General features: G+C 38.5%; 1 protein-coding gene across 8 annotated transcripts in view; it reads left to right on the top strand.

The window, feature by feature from the left end:
• The window catches only part of NFATC1 (nuclear factor of activated T cells 1), a 351,303-nt gene that overhangs the window by 197,113 nt on the left and 135,834 nt on the right, over positions 1-18,356 (top strand). The gene's annotated exons all lie outside the window — the stretch shown is intronic.

The raw sequence follows: 18,356 nt of genomic DNA, 5'->3' as shown, positions 1-18,356 counted from the left end.
GTCCGCTCGGCAGATTAGGGGTTAATAAGTGTAGGCAGGTGGAGGCGACATTGTGGGGGGCAGATTAGGGATTAATAAATATAATATAGGGGTCGTCGGTGTTAGGGGCAGCAGATTAGGGGTACACAGAGATAATGTAGGTAGCGGCGGTTTAAGGAGCGGCAGATTAGGGGTTAAAAAAATATGCAGGGGTCAGCGATAGCGGGGGCGGCAGATTAGGGGTTAATAAGTGTAAGGTTAGGGGTGTTTAGACTCGGGGTACATGTTAGAGTGTTAGGTGCAGACGTAGGAAGTGTTTCCCCATAGACAACAATGGGGCTGCGTTAAAAGCTGAACGCGGCTTTTTTGCAGGTGTTTTTTTCAGCTCAACTGGCCCCATTGTTTTCTATGGGGATATCGTGCACGAGCAGGTTTTTTAAGATGGCCGCGTCCGTAAGCACCGCTGGTATCTAGAGTTGCAGTGTCGTTAAATTATGCTCTACGCTCCCTTTTTGGAGCCTAACGCACTGAAAACCCAGCCATTCTGTGAACTCTAAATACCAGCGGTATTTAAAAGGTGCGGGGGGAAAAAGCATGCGTAGCTAATGCACCCCTTTGTCTGTATTTATAAATATATATTCCTATATATATCTGTATATCTCTATACCTATATATAATCATCTATCTATCTATCTATATATATATATATATATATATATATATATATATATATATATATATATATATATATATATATATGTGTAGACTAGATATATATTGTACTAAAATACCATCAGATAAATTTAGAAATATGTATTTATGAATGAATAAATAAAATAAATTCTGCTTTGTGAAGAACATTGGAATGTGAAATATTAATATTTTCCTGTTAGGTTAACGAACTTGAGAATATGCGATCGGGTTTGCACATGAGTAGGTTTTTTCCCCCACTTCTTTTGCTCCATTGACTTTTACGTGGAATATGTAAACATGATCTCAATATTCGAAGTTCGGCTTTTTGCGTGCATCGGGTTCGCGAGTAAGCAAAAACTTTTTACTTTCAACTTCTAATACGAGCACTACTCAACACTCAAAACCTTATGTCTAGCAGAGTTAGAGCACAAGCAGGAGCGTTAAATAACCCTCCACTTGTTATCTGGCCCACAATGTTTTATGATATCTTATCTTACCACTTCTGATGAGGCTAATTATGGACAGATATAGCAAGTTTAGGCTTGTTGTGAAGCTTGCACTGTGCACTTCCAGTTCTCAGAATTAGATAATCAACAATTTCCCTAGTTAAATCACTGGAAAGCTGTCAGAATAAATTATTTTTACTGTGCATGATATTTAATTATAAACACAATATGATTCATGTCCTTTTTAGTCTCTAAGTATGTAGGTATGGTAGAGAGAAGCTTAATTAGATGTGTACACAATCATAACAGGTTTATGTGTCTTGTGGTGGAGTTGGTAAAGGGAAGAAGGTCCATGTCATGTAAAGAGAGGGTTGGTAGCAGAATATATGTTGTATTTATCTTAATAACAATTCTTGTATTTAATTGGATCTAATTGCCATGTTTAGGATAGATCCATTAATGTACCATCAGCTAACTTGGAGAGATGGTTTAGTTTGGAAAGCTTCACATTCTTCTGTTAGAACATGCTTTGATTTATTGCATGCTGCAGAGACAAATTTGGCAGATTGTATTTATTGACAAATGATTATGGATACTGATGTTTGCAAGTTACTTTTGCTTTCCCCCAAATGACCAAAGCCAAATTGCCTCAAGTGGTAATCTGAAGAGATTTAACCCTGATGGACTGTGATACTTAGCTAACTGTATTACAGCGAGTGGATGTGGTGAAGCCTTGATGGATTATAATGAAGCCCTACTAATATATGAATACATATACATCTATATTACTCCATGTCAATGAGAGCTGTGTTATGTTGTTATTTTAAGTGAAATGTAAAATTGCAAAAAAAGATTTATATACAAAATGTCAATGGTTTTCCATTTTGTTGTATTTTATGTCATGCATAAATCAAAACATATCTGAAATATTTTGTGAAATTCTATTTTTATTTGTTTTTCTACATCATTTCTCAGCATCTGGTGTCTCTGGCTTTGTATTGTCCTTAAACAATTTATACAGTATTGCCATATACATATGCAGCTTTACAAACATACACTGGCAGCTATGGGGAAAACACTGTGTTAGATTTCTATTCAGTTGTATAATGTAGCAACATGATGATGTATACTGGTTTAATGCCACCATTTGTACAGATTCATAATGAAACATATTACAATTATAGCAGTTGTCTATAGTGACAGCCTTGACCATGTAGTGCTAGATATTAGTGATGTGCAGCGAGACTTGTTCTTTTTTAACATTCATGGAAATTCGTTCCCCCGGATAGTCAATGGCTACACTTTTTGATATTTGTTTATTTTAAAATGAAACAAATACTGAATTTTAGCTAAACATTTAAATTTGTTTTTATTGAAACTAATGTAAATGTTTCAAAGCTAAAGGTGAAAAGTTCACTTAAAGGGACACTGTACCCCAAAATTTTCTTTCGTGATTCAGATTGAGCATGAAATTTTAAGCAACTTTCTAATTTACTCCTATTATCACATTTTCTTCATTCTCTTGGTATCTTTATTTGAAATGCAAGAATGTAAGTTTAGATGCCGGCCCATTTTTGATAAACAACCTGGGTTGTCCTTGCTGATTGGTGGATAAATTCATCCACCAATAAAAAAGTGCTGTCCAGAGTACTGAAACAAAAAAAAAGCTTAGATGCCTTCTTTTTCAAATAATGATAGCAAGAGAATGAAGAAAATTTGATAATAGGAGTAAATTAGAAAGTTGCTTAAAATTGCATGCTCTTTCTGAATTACAAAATAAAATTTTTGTGTACAGTGTCCCTTTAAGCTACAATACTTACCCTAACTTTCTCTGGAGAGAGTGCTTACCTGATCATCTTCTTGCCAGATCCCAGCTGCGCTAACAGCAGACTTAACGTTCTCGGTTCCTAGGACCTGTACTAACTTTAGTGGAGGTCCTGGGAGCCGAGCGTGCTAAGCCTCCTGTTAGCGCAGCCAGGGATCTGGCAAGAAGAGGATTGAGTAAGTGTTCTCTCCAGAGCTTGTTAAGGTAAGTTTTAACCCCTTAAAAATGAAAGGAAACATATGATTCATCAGTGTTTTTTAATTTTCTTTGTGTATTCATTCGGATATTTGTTTTGTTAAGTTAATGCACAAGTCTACCAGATATTCATGTCTATAAGAGCCTCTATATCAATGTAGCAAAACCCTGTCTCTGTACAGTCATGTCTTCCATACAGCTGTTGCTACAATTATTTTCTTTATGTCTATTCAAACAAGCTTCACATATATAGTGACAATACTTTATGAAAAGGTAACACAGATGATTATAAATTAAAAGCACAGTAAAGTAAAAATGACCTTAAAAGGATTGTATAGAGTATGATATTAATCAATGTTCCACTTTACTTCTATTATCAATTTTGCATATTTTCTCTTGGTATCCTCTGTTAAAGAGTAATCCTAGTTAATACTAGTGTGTATGTGTCTTTAGTCATCTGGCAGCACTGTTTGCAACCATGGGCGCGATCCGATAAATGGCGTAGTTTGCGGCGCAAGCGAGGGAACCCGCGTCGCCCACAGTTTCAGCTCGCAACTCGAGCTATCCCATATACTGCGCCGTCAGATGCTAACGTGCCGTAAGTCGAATAAACCAGCGATGTCCAGAAATCTGCGCAAGTACAAATTTCTGGTGTCGCCAGTGACTTACGGCACGTTAGAAACTGCCGGCGCCTACAAAACCTCACTAAAGTCTAAATCACCCGCATTGTCTAACACGCCTCCCTAAGGCCTAGATTTAGAGTTCGGCGGTAACCGTCAAAACCAGCGTTAGAGGCTCCTAACGCTGGTTTTGGGCGCCCGCTGGTATTTGGAGTCAGTGATTAAAGGGTCTAACGCTCACTTTACAGCCGCGACTTTTCCATACCGCAGATCCCCCTACGCCATTTGCGTAGCCTATCTTTTCAATGGGATCTTTCTAACGCCGGTATTTAGAGTCGTTTCTGCAGTGAGCGTTAGAGCTCTAACGACAAGATTCCAGCCGCCTGAAAATAGCAGGAGTTAAGAGCTTTCTGGCTAACGCCGGTTCATAAAGCTCTTAACTACTGTACCCTAAAGTACACTAACACCCATAAACTACCTATGTACCCCTAAACCGAGGTCCCCCCACACCGCCGCCACTCGATTAAAATTTTTAACCCCTAATCTGCCGACCGCCACCTACGTTATATTTATGTACCCCTAATCTGCTGCCCCTAACCCCGCCGACCCCTATATTATATTTATTCACCCCTAACCTGCCCCCCACAATGTCGCCGCCAGCTACTTACAATAATTAACCCCTAATCTTCCGACCGCAAATCGCCGCCACCTACGTTATCCCTATGTACCCCTAATCTGCTGCCCCTAACATCGCCGACCCCTATATTATATTTATTAACCCCTAATCTGCCCCCCTCAACGTCGCCGACACCTGCCTACACTTATTAACCCCTAATCTGCCGAGCGGACCTGAGCGCTACTATAATAAAGTTATTAACCCCTAATCCGCCTCACTAACCCTATCATAAATAGTATTAACCCCTAATCTGCCCTCCCTAACATCGCCGACACCTAACTTCAATTATTAACCCCTAATCTGCCGACCGGAGCTCACCGCTATTCTAATAAATGTATTAACCCCTAAAGCTAAGTCTAACCCTAACACTAACACCCCCCTAAGTTAAATATAATTTTTATCTAACGAAATAAATTAACTCTTATTAAATAAATTATTCCTATTTAAAGCTAAATACTTACCTGTAAAATACATCCTAATATAGCTACAATATAAATTATAATTATATTATAGCTATTTTAGGATTAATATTTATTTTACAGGCAACTTTGTAATTATTTTAACCAGGTACAATAGCTATTAAATAGTTAAGAACTATTTAATAGTTACCTAGTTAAAATAATAACAAATTTACCTGTAAAATAAATCCTAACCTAAGTTATAACACTACCCTATCAATAAAATAATTAAATAAACTACCTACAATTACCTACAATTAACCTAACACTACACTATCAATAAATTAATTAAATACAATTGCTACAAATAAATACAATTAAATAAACTAGCTAAAGTACAAAAAATAAAAAAGAACTAAGTTACAGAAAATAAAAAAATATTTGCCAACATAAGAAAAATATTACAACAATTTTAAACTAATTACACCTACTCTAAGCCCCCTAATAAAATAACAAAGCCCCCCAAAATAAAAAATTCCCTACCCTATTCTAAATTAAAAAAGTTACAAGCTCTTTTCCCTTACCAGCCCTGAACAGGGCCCTTTGCGGGGCATGCCCCAAGAATTTCAGCTCTTTTGCCTGTAAAAGAATAAATACAATACCCCCCCCCAACATTACAACCCACCACCCACATACCCCTAATCTAACCCAAACCCCCCTTAAATAAACCTAACACTAAGCCCCTGAAGATCTTCCTACCTTGTCTTCACCATCCAGGTATCACCGATCCGTCCTGGCTCCAAGATCTTCATCCAACCCAAGCGGGGGTTGGCGATCCATAATCCGGTGCTCCAAAGTCTTCCTCCTATCCGGCAAGAAGAGGACATCCGGACCGGCAAACATCTTCTCCAAGCGGCATCTTCGATCTTCTTCCATCCGGTGCGGAGCGGGTCCATCTTCTTCTTCCGATGTCTCCCGACTAATGACGGTTCCTTTAAGGGACGTCATCCAAGATGGCGTCCCTCGAATTCCGATTGGCTGATAGGATTCTATCAGCCAATCGGAATTAAGGTAGGAATATTCTGATTGGCTGATGGAATCAGCCAATCAGAATTAAGTTCAATCCGATTGGCTGATCCAATCAGCCAATCAGATTGAGCTCGCATTCTATTGGCTGTTCCGATCAGCCAATAGAATGCGAGCTCAATCTGATTGGCTGATGGGATAATTTATATTGTAGCTATATTAGGATTTATTTTACAGGTAAGTATTTAGCTTTAAATAGGAATAAGTTATTTAATAAGAGTTAATTTATTTCGTTAGATAAAAATTATATTTAACTTAGGGGGGTGTTAGTGTTAGGGTTAGACTTAGCTTTAGGGGTTAATCCATTTATTAGAATAGCGGTGAGCTCCGATCGGAAGTTTAGGGGTTAATAATTGAAGGTAGGTGTCGGCGATGTTAGGGAGGGCAGATTAGGGGTTAATACTATTTATGATAGGGTTAGTGAGGCGGATTAGGGGTTAATAACTTTATTATAGTAGCGCTCAGGTCCGCTCGGCAGATTAGGGGTTAATAAGTGTAGGCAGGTGTCGGCGACGTTGTGGGGGGCAGATTAGGGGTTAATAAATATAACATAGGGGTCGGCGATGTTAGGGCAGCAGATTAGGGGTACATAGGGATAACGTAGGTGGCGGCGTTTTACGGAGTGGCAGATTAGGGGTTAAAAGTGTAATGCAGGGGTCAGCGATAGCGTGGGCGGCAGATTAGGGGTTAATAAGTGTAAGGTTAGGGGTGTTTAGACTCGGGGTACATGTTAGAGTGTTAGGTGCAGACGTAGGAAGTGTTTCCCCATAGGAAACAATGGGGCTGCGTTAGGAGCTGAACGCTGCTTTTTTGCAGGTGTTAGGTTTTTTTTCAGCTCAAACAGCCCCATTGTTTCCTATGGGAGAATCGTGCACGAGCACGTTTTTGATGCCGGCCGCGTCCGTAAGCAGCTCTGGTATCGAGAGTTGCATTTGCGGTAAAAATGCTCTACGCTCCTTTTTTGGAGCCTAACGCAGCATTTGTTTGAACTCTCGATACCAGAGTTAAATTTATGGTGCGGCCAGAAAAAAACCCGCGGAGCGTTAGCAGCCCTTTTACCGCCGAACTCTAAATCTAGGCCTAACATAGCCCGACACGTCTAACCCTCTATCCGCTATCCCCCCTCACTATCCTAACAATAAAATATGTATTAACCCCTAAACCGCCGTTCCCAAACCCCGCCGCAACCTAATAAAGTTATTAACCCCTAAACCGCCGCCAGCTATATTAAATCTATAACCCCCTAAAGTGAGCCCCTAACACCGCCGCCATCTACCTTACCTACCCCCTAAAGTGAGCCCCTACCCCGCCGCTATCTATTTTAAAATGATTAACCCCTAATCTAATCCCCCTACACTGCCGCCAGCTATATTAACTATATTAACCCTAATTATATTAGGGTTAATATAGTTAATATAATTATTATATTATATATATTAACTATATTAACCCTAATTATATTAGGGTTCATATAGTTAATATCGTTATTATTATAATATATATATATATATATATATATATATATATATTTATATTAAGTATAACAACCCTATCTAACTCTAACATCCCTAACTAAACTCTTATTAAAATAAATCTAATATTAATATTATTAAATAAAATATTCCTATTTAAATCTAAATACTTACCTATAAAATAAACCCTAAGATAGCTACAATATAATTAATAATTACATTATAGCTATGTTAGGGTTTAAATTTATTTTACAGGTAAATTGTTAATTATTTTAACTAGGTATAATAGCTATTAAATAGTTATTAACTATTTAATAGCTACCTAGTTAAAATAATTACACTAAATTACAAAAAATAAAAAAAGATTACAAGATTTTTAAGCTAATTACACCTATTCTAAGCCCCCTAATAAAATAATAAATCCCCCCAAAATAAAAAAATTCCCTACCCTATTCTAAATTAAAAATAGTTCAAAGCTCTTTTACCTTACCAGCCCTTAAAAGGGCCTTTTGTGGAGGCATGCCCCAAAGAAAACTGCTCTTTTGCCTGAAAAAAAAAACACAATACCACCCCCCAACATTACAACCCACCACCCACATACCCCTAATCTAACCCAAACCCCCCTTAAATAAACCTAACACTACCCCCCTGAAGATCTCCCTACCTTATCTTCACCACGCCGGGCCGAACTCCTCATCCGATCCGGGCGATGTCTTCCAGCAAGCGGCAGTGAAGTCTTCTTCCATCCGGGCAATGTCTTCAAGCAAGCGGCAGAGAGTCTTCTTCCATCGGCGATGTCTTCAAGCAAATCGGCATCTTCAATCTTCTTTCTTCGATCCTCCGCCGCGGAGCATCCATCCGGCACGACGACTTCCCGACGAATGAGGTTCCTTTAAATGATGTCATCCAAGATGGCGTCCGTCGAATTCCGATTGGCTGATAGGATTCTATCAGCCAATCGGAATTAAAGTAGAAAAATCTGATTGGCTGATTGAATCAGCCAATCAGATTCAAGTTCAATCCGATTGGCTGATTGAATCCTATCAGCCAATCGGAATTCGATGGACGCCATCTTGGATGACGTCATTTAAAGGAGCCTCATTCGTCGGGAAGTCGTCGTGCCGGATGGATGCTCCACGGCGGAGGAGTGAAGAAAGAAGATGCCGATTTGCTTGAAGACATCGCCGATGGAAGAAGACTCTCTGCCGCTTGCTTGAAGACATTGCCCAGATGGAAGAAGGCTTCACTGCCGCTTGCTGGAAGACATCGCCCGGATCGGATGAGGAGTTCGGCCCGGCGTGGTGAAGATAAGGTAGGGAGATCTTCAGGGGGGTAGTGTTAGGTTTATTTAAGGGGGGTTTGGGTTAGATTATGGGTATGTGGGTGGTGGGTTGTAATGTTGGGGGGTGGTATTGTGTTTTTTTTTTCAGGCAAAAGAGCAGTTTTCTTTGGGGCATTCCCCCCACAAAAGGCCCTTTTAAGGGCTGGTAAGGTAAAAGAGCTTTGAACTTTTTTTTAATTTTGAATAGGGTAGGGAATTTTTTTGTTTTGGGGGGCTTTATTATTTTATTAGGGGGCTTAGAATAGGTGTAATTAGCTTAAAAATCTTGTAATCTTTTTTTTATTTTTTGTAATTTAGTGTTTGTTTGTTTTTTTAATTTAGTTTATTTAATTGTATTTTTAGATAGATATTTGTAGTTTATTTAATTTATTGATAGTGTAGGTGTATTTGTAACTTAGGTTAGGATTTATTTTACAGGTAATTGGGTAATTATTTTAACTAGGTAGCTATTAAATAGTTAATAACTATTTAATAGCTATTATACCTAGTTAAAATAATTAACAATTTACCTGTAAAATAAATATAAACCCTAACATAGCTACAATGTAATTATTAATTACATTGTAGCTATCCAAGGCCTAGATTTAGAGTTCGGCGGTAGCCGTCAAAACCAGCGTTAGAGGCTCCTAACGCTGGTTTTGGCCGCCCGCTGGTATTTGGAGTCATTGATTAAAGGGTCTAACGCTCACTTTACAGCCGCGACTTTTCCATACCGCAGATCCCCCTACGCCATTTGCGTAGCCTATCTTTTCAATGGGATCTTTCTAACGCCGGTATTTAGAGTCGTTTCTGCAGTGAGCGTTAGAGCTCTAACGACAAGATTCCAGCCGCCTGAAAATAGCAGGAGTTAAGAGCTTTCTGGCTAACGCCGGTTTATAAAGCTCTTAACTACTGTACCCTAAAGTACACTAACACCCATAAACTACCTATGTACCCCTAAACCGAGCTCCCCCCACATCGCCGCCACTCGATTAAAAATTTTAACCCCTAATCTGCCGACCGCCACCTACGTTATACTTATGTACCCCTAATCTGCTGCCCCTAACCCCGCCGACCCCTATATTACATTTATTAACCCCTAATCTGCCCCCCACAACATCGCCGCCAGCTACTTAAAATAATTAACCCCTAATCTTCCGACCGCAAAGCGCCGCCACCTACGTTATCCCTATGTACCCCTAATCTGCTACCCCTAACACCGCCGACCCCTATATTATATTTATTATCCCCTAATCTGCCCCCCTCAACGTCGCCGACACCTGCCTACACTTATTAACCCCTAATCTGCCGAGCGGACCGCACCGCTACTATAATAAAGTTATTAACCCCTAACCCGCCTCACTAACCCTATCATAAATAGTATTAACCCCTAATCTGCCCTCCCTAACATCGCCGACACCTAACTTCAATTATTAACCCCTAATCTTCCGATCGGAGCTCACCGCTATTCTAATAAATGGATTAACCCCTAAAGCTAAGTCTAACCCTAACACTAACACCCCCCTAAGTTAAATATAATTTTTATCTAACGAAATAAATTAACTCTTATTAAATAAATTATTCCTATTTAAAGCTAAATACTTACCTGTAAAATAAACCCTAATATAGCTACAATATAAATTATAATTACATTGTAGCTATTTTAGGATTAATATTTATTTTACAGGCAACTTTGTAATTATTTTAACTAGGTACAATAGCTATTAAATAGTTAAGAACTATTTAATAGTTACCTAGTTAAAATAATAACAAATTTACCTGTAAAATAAATCCTAACCTAAGATATAATTAAACCTAACACTACCCTATCAATAAAATAATTAAATAAACTAACTACAATTACCTACAATTAACCTAACACTACACTATCAATAAATTAAATAAACACAATTGCTACAAATAAATACAATTAAATAAACTAGCTAAAGTACAAAAAATAAAAAAGAACTAAGTTACAGAAAATAAAAAAATATTTACAAACATAAGAAAAATATTACAACAATTTTAAACTAATTACACCTACTCTAAGCCCCCTAATAAAATAACAAAGACCCCCAAAATAAAAAATTCCCTACCCTATTCTAAATTTAAAAAGTTACAAGCTCTTTTACCTTACCAGCCCTGAACAGGGCCCTTTGCGGGGCATGCCCCAAGGATTTCAGCTCTTTTGCCTGTAAAAGAAAACATACAATACCCCCCCCCCAACATTACAACCCACCACCCACATACCCCTAATCTAACCCAAACCACCCTTAAATAAACCTAACACTAAGCCCCTGAAGATCTTCCTACCTTGTCTTCACCATACCAGGTTCACCGATCCGTCCTGGCTCCGATATCTTCATCCAACCCAAGCGGGGGCTAGACATCCACTGAAGAAGTCCAGAAGAGGGTCCAAAGTCTTCCTCCTATCCGGCAAGAAGAGGACATCCGGACCGGCAAACATCTTCTCCAAGCGGCATCTTCTATCTTCTTCCATCCGGTGCGGAGCGGGTCCATCTTGAAGCAGGCGACGCGGATCCATCCTCTTCTTCCGATGTCTCCCGACGAATGCCGGTTCCTTTAAGGGACGTCATCCAAGATGGCGTCCCTCGAATTCCGATTGGCTGATAGGATTCTATCAGCCAATCGGAATTAAGGTAGGAATTTTCTGATTGGCTGATGGAATCAGCCAATCAGAATCTAGTTCAATCCGATTGGCCGATCCAATCAGCCAATCAGATTGAGCTCGCATTCTATTGGCTGATCGGAACAGCCAATAGAATGCGAGCTCAATCTGATTGGCTGATTGGATCAGCCAATCGGATTGAACTTGATTCTGATTGGCTGATTCCATCAGCCAATCAGAAAATTCCTACCTTAATTCCGATTGGCTGATAGAATCCTATCAGCCAATCGGAATTCGAGGGACGCCATCTTGGATGACGTCCCTTAAAGGAACCGTCATTCGTCGGGAGACATCGGAAGAAGAGGATGGATCCGCGTCGCCTGCTTCAAGATGGACCCGCTCCGCACCGGATGGAAGAAGATAGAAGATGCCGCTTGGAGAAGATGTTTGCCGGTCCGGATGTCCTCTTCTTGCCGGATAGGAGGAAGACTTTGGACCCTCTTCTGGACTTCTTCAGTGGATGTCTAGCCCCCGCTTGGGTTGGATGAAGATATCGGAGCCAGGACGGATCGGTGAACCTGGTATGGTGAAGACAAGGTAGGAAGATCTTCAGGGGCTTAGTGTTAGGTTTATTTAAGGGTGGTTTGGGTTAGATTAGGGGTATGTGGGTGGTGGGTTGTAATGTTGGGGGGGGGGTATTGTATGTTTTCTTTTACAGGCAAAAGAGCTGAACTTCTTGGGGCATGCCCCGCAAAGGGCCCTGTTCAGGGCTGGTAAGGTAAAAGAGCTTGTAACTTTTTAAATTTAGAATAGGGTAGGGAATTTTTTATTTTGGGGGGCTTTGTTATTTTATTAGGGGGCTTAGAGTAGGTGTAATTAGTTTAAAATTGTTGTAATATTTTTCTTATGTTTGTAAATATTTTTTTATTTTCTGTAACTTAGTTCTTTTTTATTTTTTGTACTTTAGCTAGTTTATTTAATTGTATTTATTTGTAGCAATTGTGTTTATTTAATTTATTGATAGTGTAGTGTTAGGTTAATTGTAGGTAATTGTAGGTAGTTTATTTAATTATTTTATTGATAGGGTAGTGTTAGGTTTAATTATATCTTAGGTTAGGATTTATTTTACAGGTAATTTTGTTATTATTTTAACTAGGTAACTATTAAATAGTTCTTAACTATTTAATAGCTATTGTACCTAGTTAAAATAAATACCAAGTTGCCTGTAAAATAAATATTAATCCTAAAATAGCTAAAATATAATTATAATTTATATTGTAGCTATATTAGGGTTTATTTTACAGGTAAGTATTTAGCTTTAAATAGGATTAATTTATTTAATAAGAGTTAATTTATTTCGTTATATGTAAATTATATTTAAGTTAGGGGGGTGTTAGTGTTAGGGTTAGACTTAGCTTTAGGGGTTAATACATTTATTAGAATAGCGGTGAGCTCCGATCGGAAGATTAGGGGTTAATAATTGAAGGTAGGTGTCGGCGATGTTAGGGAGGGCAGATTAGGGGTTAATACTATTTATGATAGGGTTAGTGAGACGGATTAGGGGTTAATAACTTTATTATAGTAGCGCTCAGGTCCGCTCGGCAGATTAGGGGTTAATAAGTGTAGGCAGGTGTCGGCGACGTTGTGGGGGGCAGATTAGGGGTTAATAAATATAACATAGGGGTCGGCGATGTTAGGGCAGCAGATTAGGGGTACATAGGGATAACGTAGGTTGCGGCGGTTTACGGAGCGGAAGATTAGGGGTTAAAACTGTAATGCAGGGGTCAGCGATAGCGGGGGCGGCAGATTAGGGGTTAATAAGTGTAAGGTTAGGGGTGTTTAGACTCGGGGTACATGTTAGAGTGTTAGGTGCAGACGTAGGAAGTGTTTTCCCATAGGAAACAATGGGGCTGCGTTAGGAGCTGAACGCTGCTTTTTTGCAGATGTTAGGTTTTTTTCAGCTCAAACAGCCCCATTGTTTCCTATGGGAGAATCGTGCACGAGCACGTTTTTGATGCCGGCCGCGTCCGTAAGCAACTCTGGTATCGAGAGTTGCATTTGCGGTAAAAATGCCCTACGCTCCTTTTTTGGAGCCTAACGCAGCATTTGTTTTAACTCTCAATACCAGAGTTAAATTTATGGTGCGGCCAGAAAAAAGCCCGCGGAGCGTTAACAGCCCTTTTACCGCCGAACTCCAAATCTAGGCCTTAGAGTTTATTTTATAGGTAAGAATTTAGATTTAAATAGGAATATTTTAATTAATAATTTTAATATTAGATTTATTTTAATAAGAGTTTAGTTAGGGATGTTAGAGTTAGATAGGGTTGTTATACTTAATATAAATATATATATATGAATTATATTTATTTAATAAGAATTTAGTTAGGGGTGTTAGGGTTAGATAGAGTTAATATAGTTTATATAAATACTATAGTAACTATATTAACTATATTAACCCTAATATAATTAGGGTTAATATAGTTAATATATATAATGTAATAACTATATTAACTATAATATACTTAGGGTTAATATAGATAATATAGCTGGCGGCGGGGTAGGTAGATTAAATTAGGGGTTAATAATTTTAATATAGATGGCAGCGGTGTAAGGGGTTCACATTAGGGGATAGATCAGTTAGATGGTGGTGGTTTTAGGGGCTCACAGTAGGGGGTTAGTTTATGTAGATGGCGGCGGTTTAGGGGTTAAATACTTTATTAGGGATTGCGGCGGGGGATCGCGGTTGACAGGGAGATAGACATTGCACATGCGTTAGGTGTTAGGTTTTATTTAGCAGATCGCGGTTGACAGGGAGATAGACATTGCGCATGCGTTAGGTGTTAGGTTTATTTAGCAGCCAGTTTAGGGAGTTACGGGGCTCCAATAGTCAGCGTAAGGCTTCTTACGGCTGCTTTTTGTGGCGAGGTGAAAATGGAGTAAGATTTCTCCATTTTAGCTACGTAAGTCCTTACGCTGTATAATGGATACCAAACTGCGCGGGTTTGGTATACCTGCCTATGGCCCAAAAAACTACGGGCGACGGCAGAAATATACGCGCGTAACTTCTAGGTTACGCCGTATATAGGATACCAAACCCGCGCAAATATTGGCGTCGCCAGCTTTTGCGGGTGACGATTTTTATCGGATCGACCCCCATGTTTATAGCAGTGTTTTACATAGCTGCAAACACTGCTGCCATAGAGTGCTAAGACACGTGTGGGTTTACTCTTTAACAAAGGATACAAAGAGATCAAAGCAAATGTAAAAATAGAATTAACTTAGAAAAATGTGTAAAATTACACACTCTATCTGAACCATGAATGTTTAAGTTTGACTTTACTGTCCCTTTAATGACTGCCTCCATTAACCATAACTGCAACCTGCCCGCTATCCATTATGGACTAATTAATCCTGTGATCTCAGGTAGTTTGGTTAGGACCTGTTACATAATCCCGCCCATTGCAATACCCACAACACCCAAGTGACCCCATATGATCCTACACTTATGTACTCTCCCGTGCAACACCCATCAGCAAACCATTCAGTAAAATCTAACACTTTTCTAAACAATAACCTAGATTTAGTAAAATCCATTTGTAAATTTCATATTTTGCAGAAAACATTACAAATCAAAAACTGTGAAATGTATAATTATTTGCATCTGCCCTGCGAGTTGTGAATCAATCTCCATTATAATCAATCATTAATGGTATTATGAAAAAAAAACTGGAAACTGTTAAAGGGACATTGTACACTAGATTTTTCTTTGCATAAATGTTTTGTAGATGATCCATTTATATAGCCCATCTGGTAGTGTTTTTATAAAAATATATTGTTTTGCTTATTTTTAAATAACATTGTGCTAATTTTCAGACTCCTAACCAAGTCCCACAGTGTCAGATGTATACATGCATTTACAGACTACTGTTGACTCCTGTTTATGTTATCTGTCTTTTCATATGCAGGGAAGGGGGGAGGTAGGTAGTGTCTGTTCTTTTTGTTTACCCAGCTCCTTTCAATGGGTGTCCCAGCCTAACCTCATTAACAATGCTAAACTAGGAGCCTCTAAGTAAGTTTTTAAAGTGTTTATACCGGATTGTTAGATCAGTATCTGTGCATATTCTTCTTTATAGCAGTGTCTATTACATGCAGTTATATAAAAATTGGTGTATACTGTCCCTTTAAGGAGGAATAAAATAAAAATAAAAACAAGATGACCTTGTCTGTTTTGAAACAGCAAGACACAACTGCTAGACCAGTGGTTTTTAACCTTTTTTTGCCGTGGCACACTTTTTTACATTAAAAAATCCTGTGGCACACCACCATCCCAAAATTTAAAAAAAATCACACATTGTAGCCTAATACAGCATATATATATACACATACACACAAACACACACATGTGTATTGTGCTGTTATGCCATGCCTCCTACAAACTACCCTTGCACTGGGAGTAAAAAACAAGCAAAGTTTAAAAAATATGTCACACTGTTGTCAGTCTGCCGTGGCACACCTGAGGATCTCTCACGGCACACTAGTGTGCCACGGCACACTGGTTGAAAAACACTGTGCTAGACAAGATACTTCACAAGAAGTCTTTAAGAATTCTGTATGCTGGGCAGAGAAAAGTCTTGACCGTGCCTTTAAAATGCCCTAGAATGCCCACAACCAGCCCCCCCCCCCCCCCGACACATTTTTCCTATCCTGGAAGATTACTTAACTGTAACAAAACAGACGTGAATATTTTACATTTACAGATATAAACCTCTTTGCAAGTGTGTGTCCTAATTGTTGTTTTTCTATGTTACCGGAGATTTATGTTTGATGTGCGAGATATCATGTACTGGGCTCCTCATCCAGCTATAGATGTTAGGGGCAGGAACGTCCAATAACTAAACTGTACAAAATATATGTGAAGAGATAAGTGATAGAGAGGCCCATCAGCAACCTCACAAGCGTCTATGGATTCTCATTGGTTAATTAGCTTAGCCATTCATAATTGTTGCTTCTATGCAAGTTAAAATGTTTATAATAATTTCATTTTTTTTTCTACCACATTTTCTATTCTATGGGAATTTAACAGTTAATATGCTACTGTCCCCTTGTGTTTTGGGCCCCTTTTGGAGCTAGAACATCTTTTTTTAACTCAACTATCTCCTGTTAATTTGTTTAAACATAATCAGCTCTAGATTTTGTAAACAAATGCAACAGTTTTCATAAGTCAACCCATCCATTGCAGCAAATATACATGTAGGTGTTGTTTTACTATATCGAAGTAGTCTTTACACAACATAGAACCAAAGTCTTACATAGACATTAAACTAAAAGAAAAATATGCACATTTTAAAATATTTTGTTGCTAATAAAGGTTAAAGAGACAGTAAAGTCATCAGAGCATGACATTTTAAACAACTTTCCAATTTACTTCTATAATTTAATTTGCTTCCTTATCTTGTTATCCTTTGCTGAAAGGTTTATCTAGGAAATCTCAGCGGTAGCAAAGAACCTAGGTTCTAGCTGCTGATTGGTGGCTGCATAAATATACAGATTATCATTGGCTCACTCATATGTTCAGTTAGAAACCAGTAGTGTATTGTAACTCCTTCAACAAATTATACAAAAAAATCAAGGAAATTAGATAATAGAAGTAAACTAGAAAGTTGTTTAAAATTGTATGTTCTTCCTAAATCATGAAAGAAAATGTTTGGGTTTCATGTCCCTTTAAGTTTAAGAAAGTTTAAGACGTTTAAAGCAATGCAGGAAATGTAGGGTTGTGCATGACTCACTGGATGATATGGACAAATCCCAAAACTTTTTAGTGGACAGTGATCCTTCTTACAAGCATACTATAGTATTTTTTTAGCACTTGAAAATCTTTTTTTTTTAAAACTTAATGTTTAGCCAGTGGAGTTGCCTGGGAGCAGAGGGCATTGGCTCTCCTAACATAATGGCTGTCTCCCCCATGTGCCCCCCCAACTGTGATCTTCACTTGTTTTTCAAACCGCCTGTATAGGAATCCCCCAGCTTCGCACAACCCACTGAATGCCCAACCTGCCCACTAAATGCCCAGCCCGACCCACAAACCACTGCTGGGCCTCTGGGAAGTGTCACCCCAATAATGAAGTCCTGCAGGTGCCACTGTGTTTAGCTGTAACAAATAAAACAATTACTTTAATGTCTTTTTAGCTAAAACATTAAAGAGACAGTATACACCCATTTTCATATAACTGCATGTAATAGACACTACTATAAAGAATAAGATGCACAGATACTGATATAAAAATCCAGTGTAAAACTGTTTAAAAACTTACTTAGAAGCTCTCAGTTTAGCTCTGTTGAAAAGGTTGCTGGAAAGCCCACTGTAAGTGGGAAATAAGACACTCCCCCCTCCCCCTTCTTTTGCATATGAAAAGACCCTTTACACAAACAGGAGCAAGCTGGAGAAGGTAGCTGACGGTATTCTCAAAAAAATTTGGGGCTTGGTTTGAAAATCAGAGCAATGTTATTTAAAAATGAGCAATTTAAAAAAAAAACCAAAAAAAAAACTTTATGGGCTATATAAATAGATCATCTACAAAACATTTATGCAAAGAAAAAATGAGTGTGTAATCTCCCTTTAAGATCTCAGTCTCACTATGTCTACATCAAAAAGATCACAATGAGTCAAACACAGACAAGATTGATAACTTCCACAATATTCCATCTCCATTTCCCTGCAATGGCTTTTGATCACAGAAACTGAATTGATACATGAAAAAAATACAACTGCTCTCTTGGCTGCCCAGCAGCCTCACCAACTGACCAGGCCACTGATCCTCATTCTGCTGGTCCAGCATTCTCTCCTCTCCTTCTCTCTGTTTAACTGTTGATATTCTGCACCTGCCGATAAGTTTTCTTTGTGATATTAAGTTTAATTCATGGTAATGATGTGTTCAGCATAATTTGTTTGGGCCTGATATGATCTTCATCAAAAAGGGCCATTGCCATATTCGGGCAGCATAATCTTGTTTTTTTGC

This window comes from Bombina bombina, chromosome 5, assembly GCF_027579735.1.
Source record: "Bombina bombina isolate aBomBom1 chromosome 5, aBomBom1.pri, whole genome shotgun sequence".
In the NCBI taxonomy this organism is placed as follows: Eukaryota; Metazoa; Chordata; class Amphibia; order Anura; family Bombinatoridae; genus Bombina; species Bombina bombina.
Note: the sequence above shows the minus strand (reverse complement) of the source record. Positions and strands in the feature narration are given on the sequence as shown.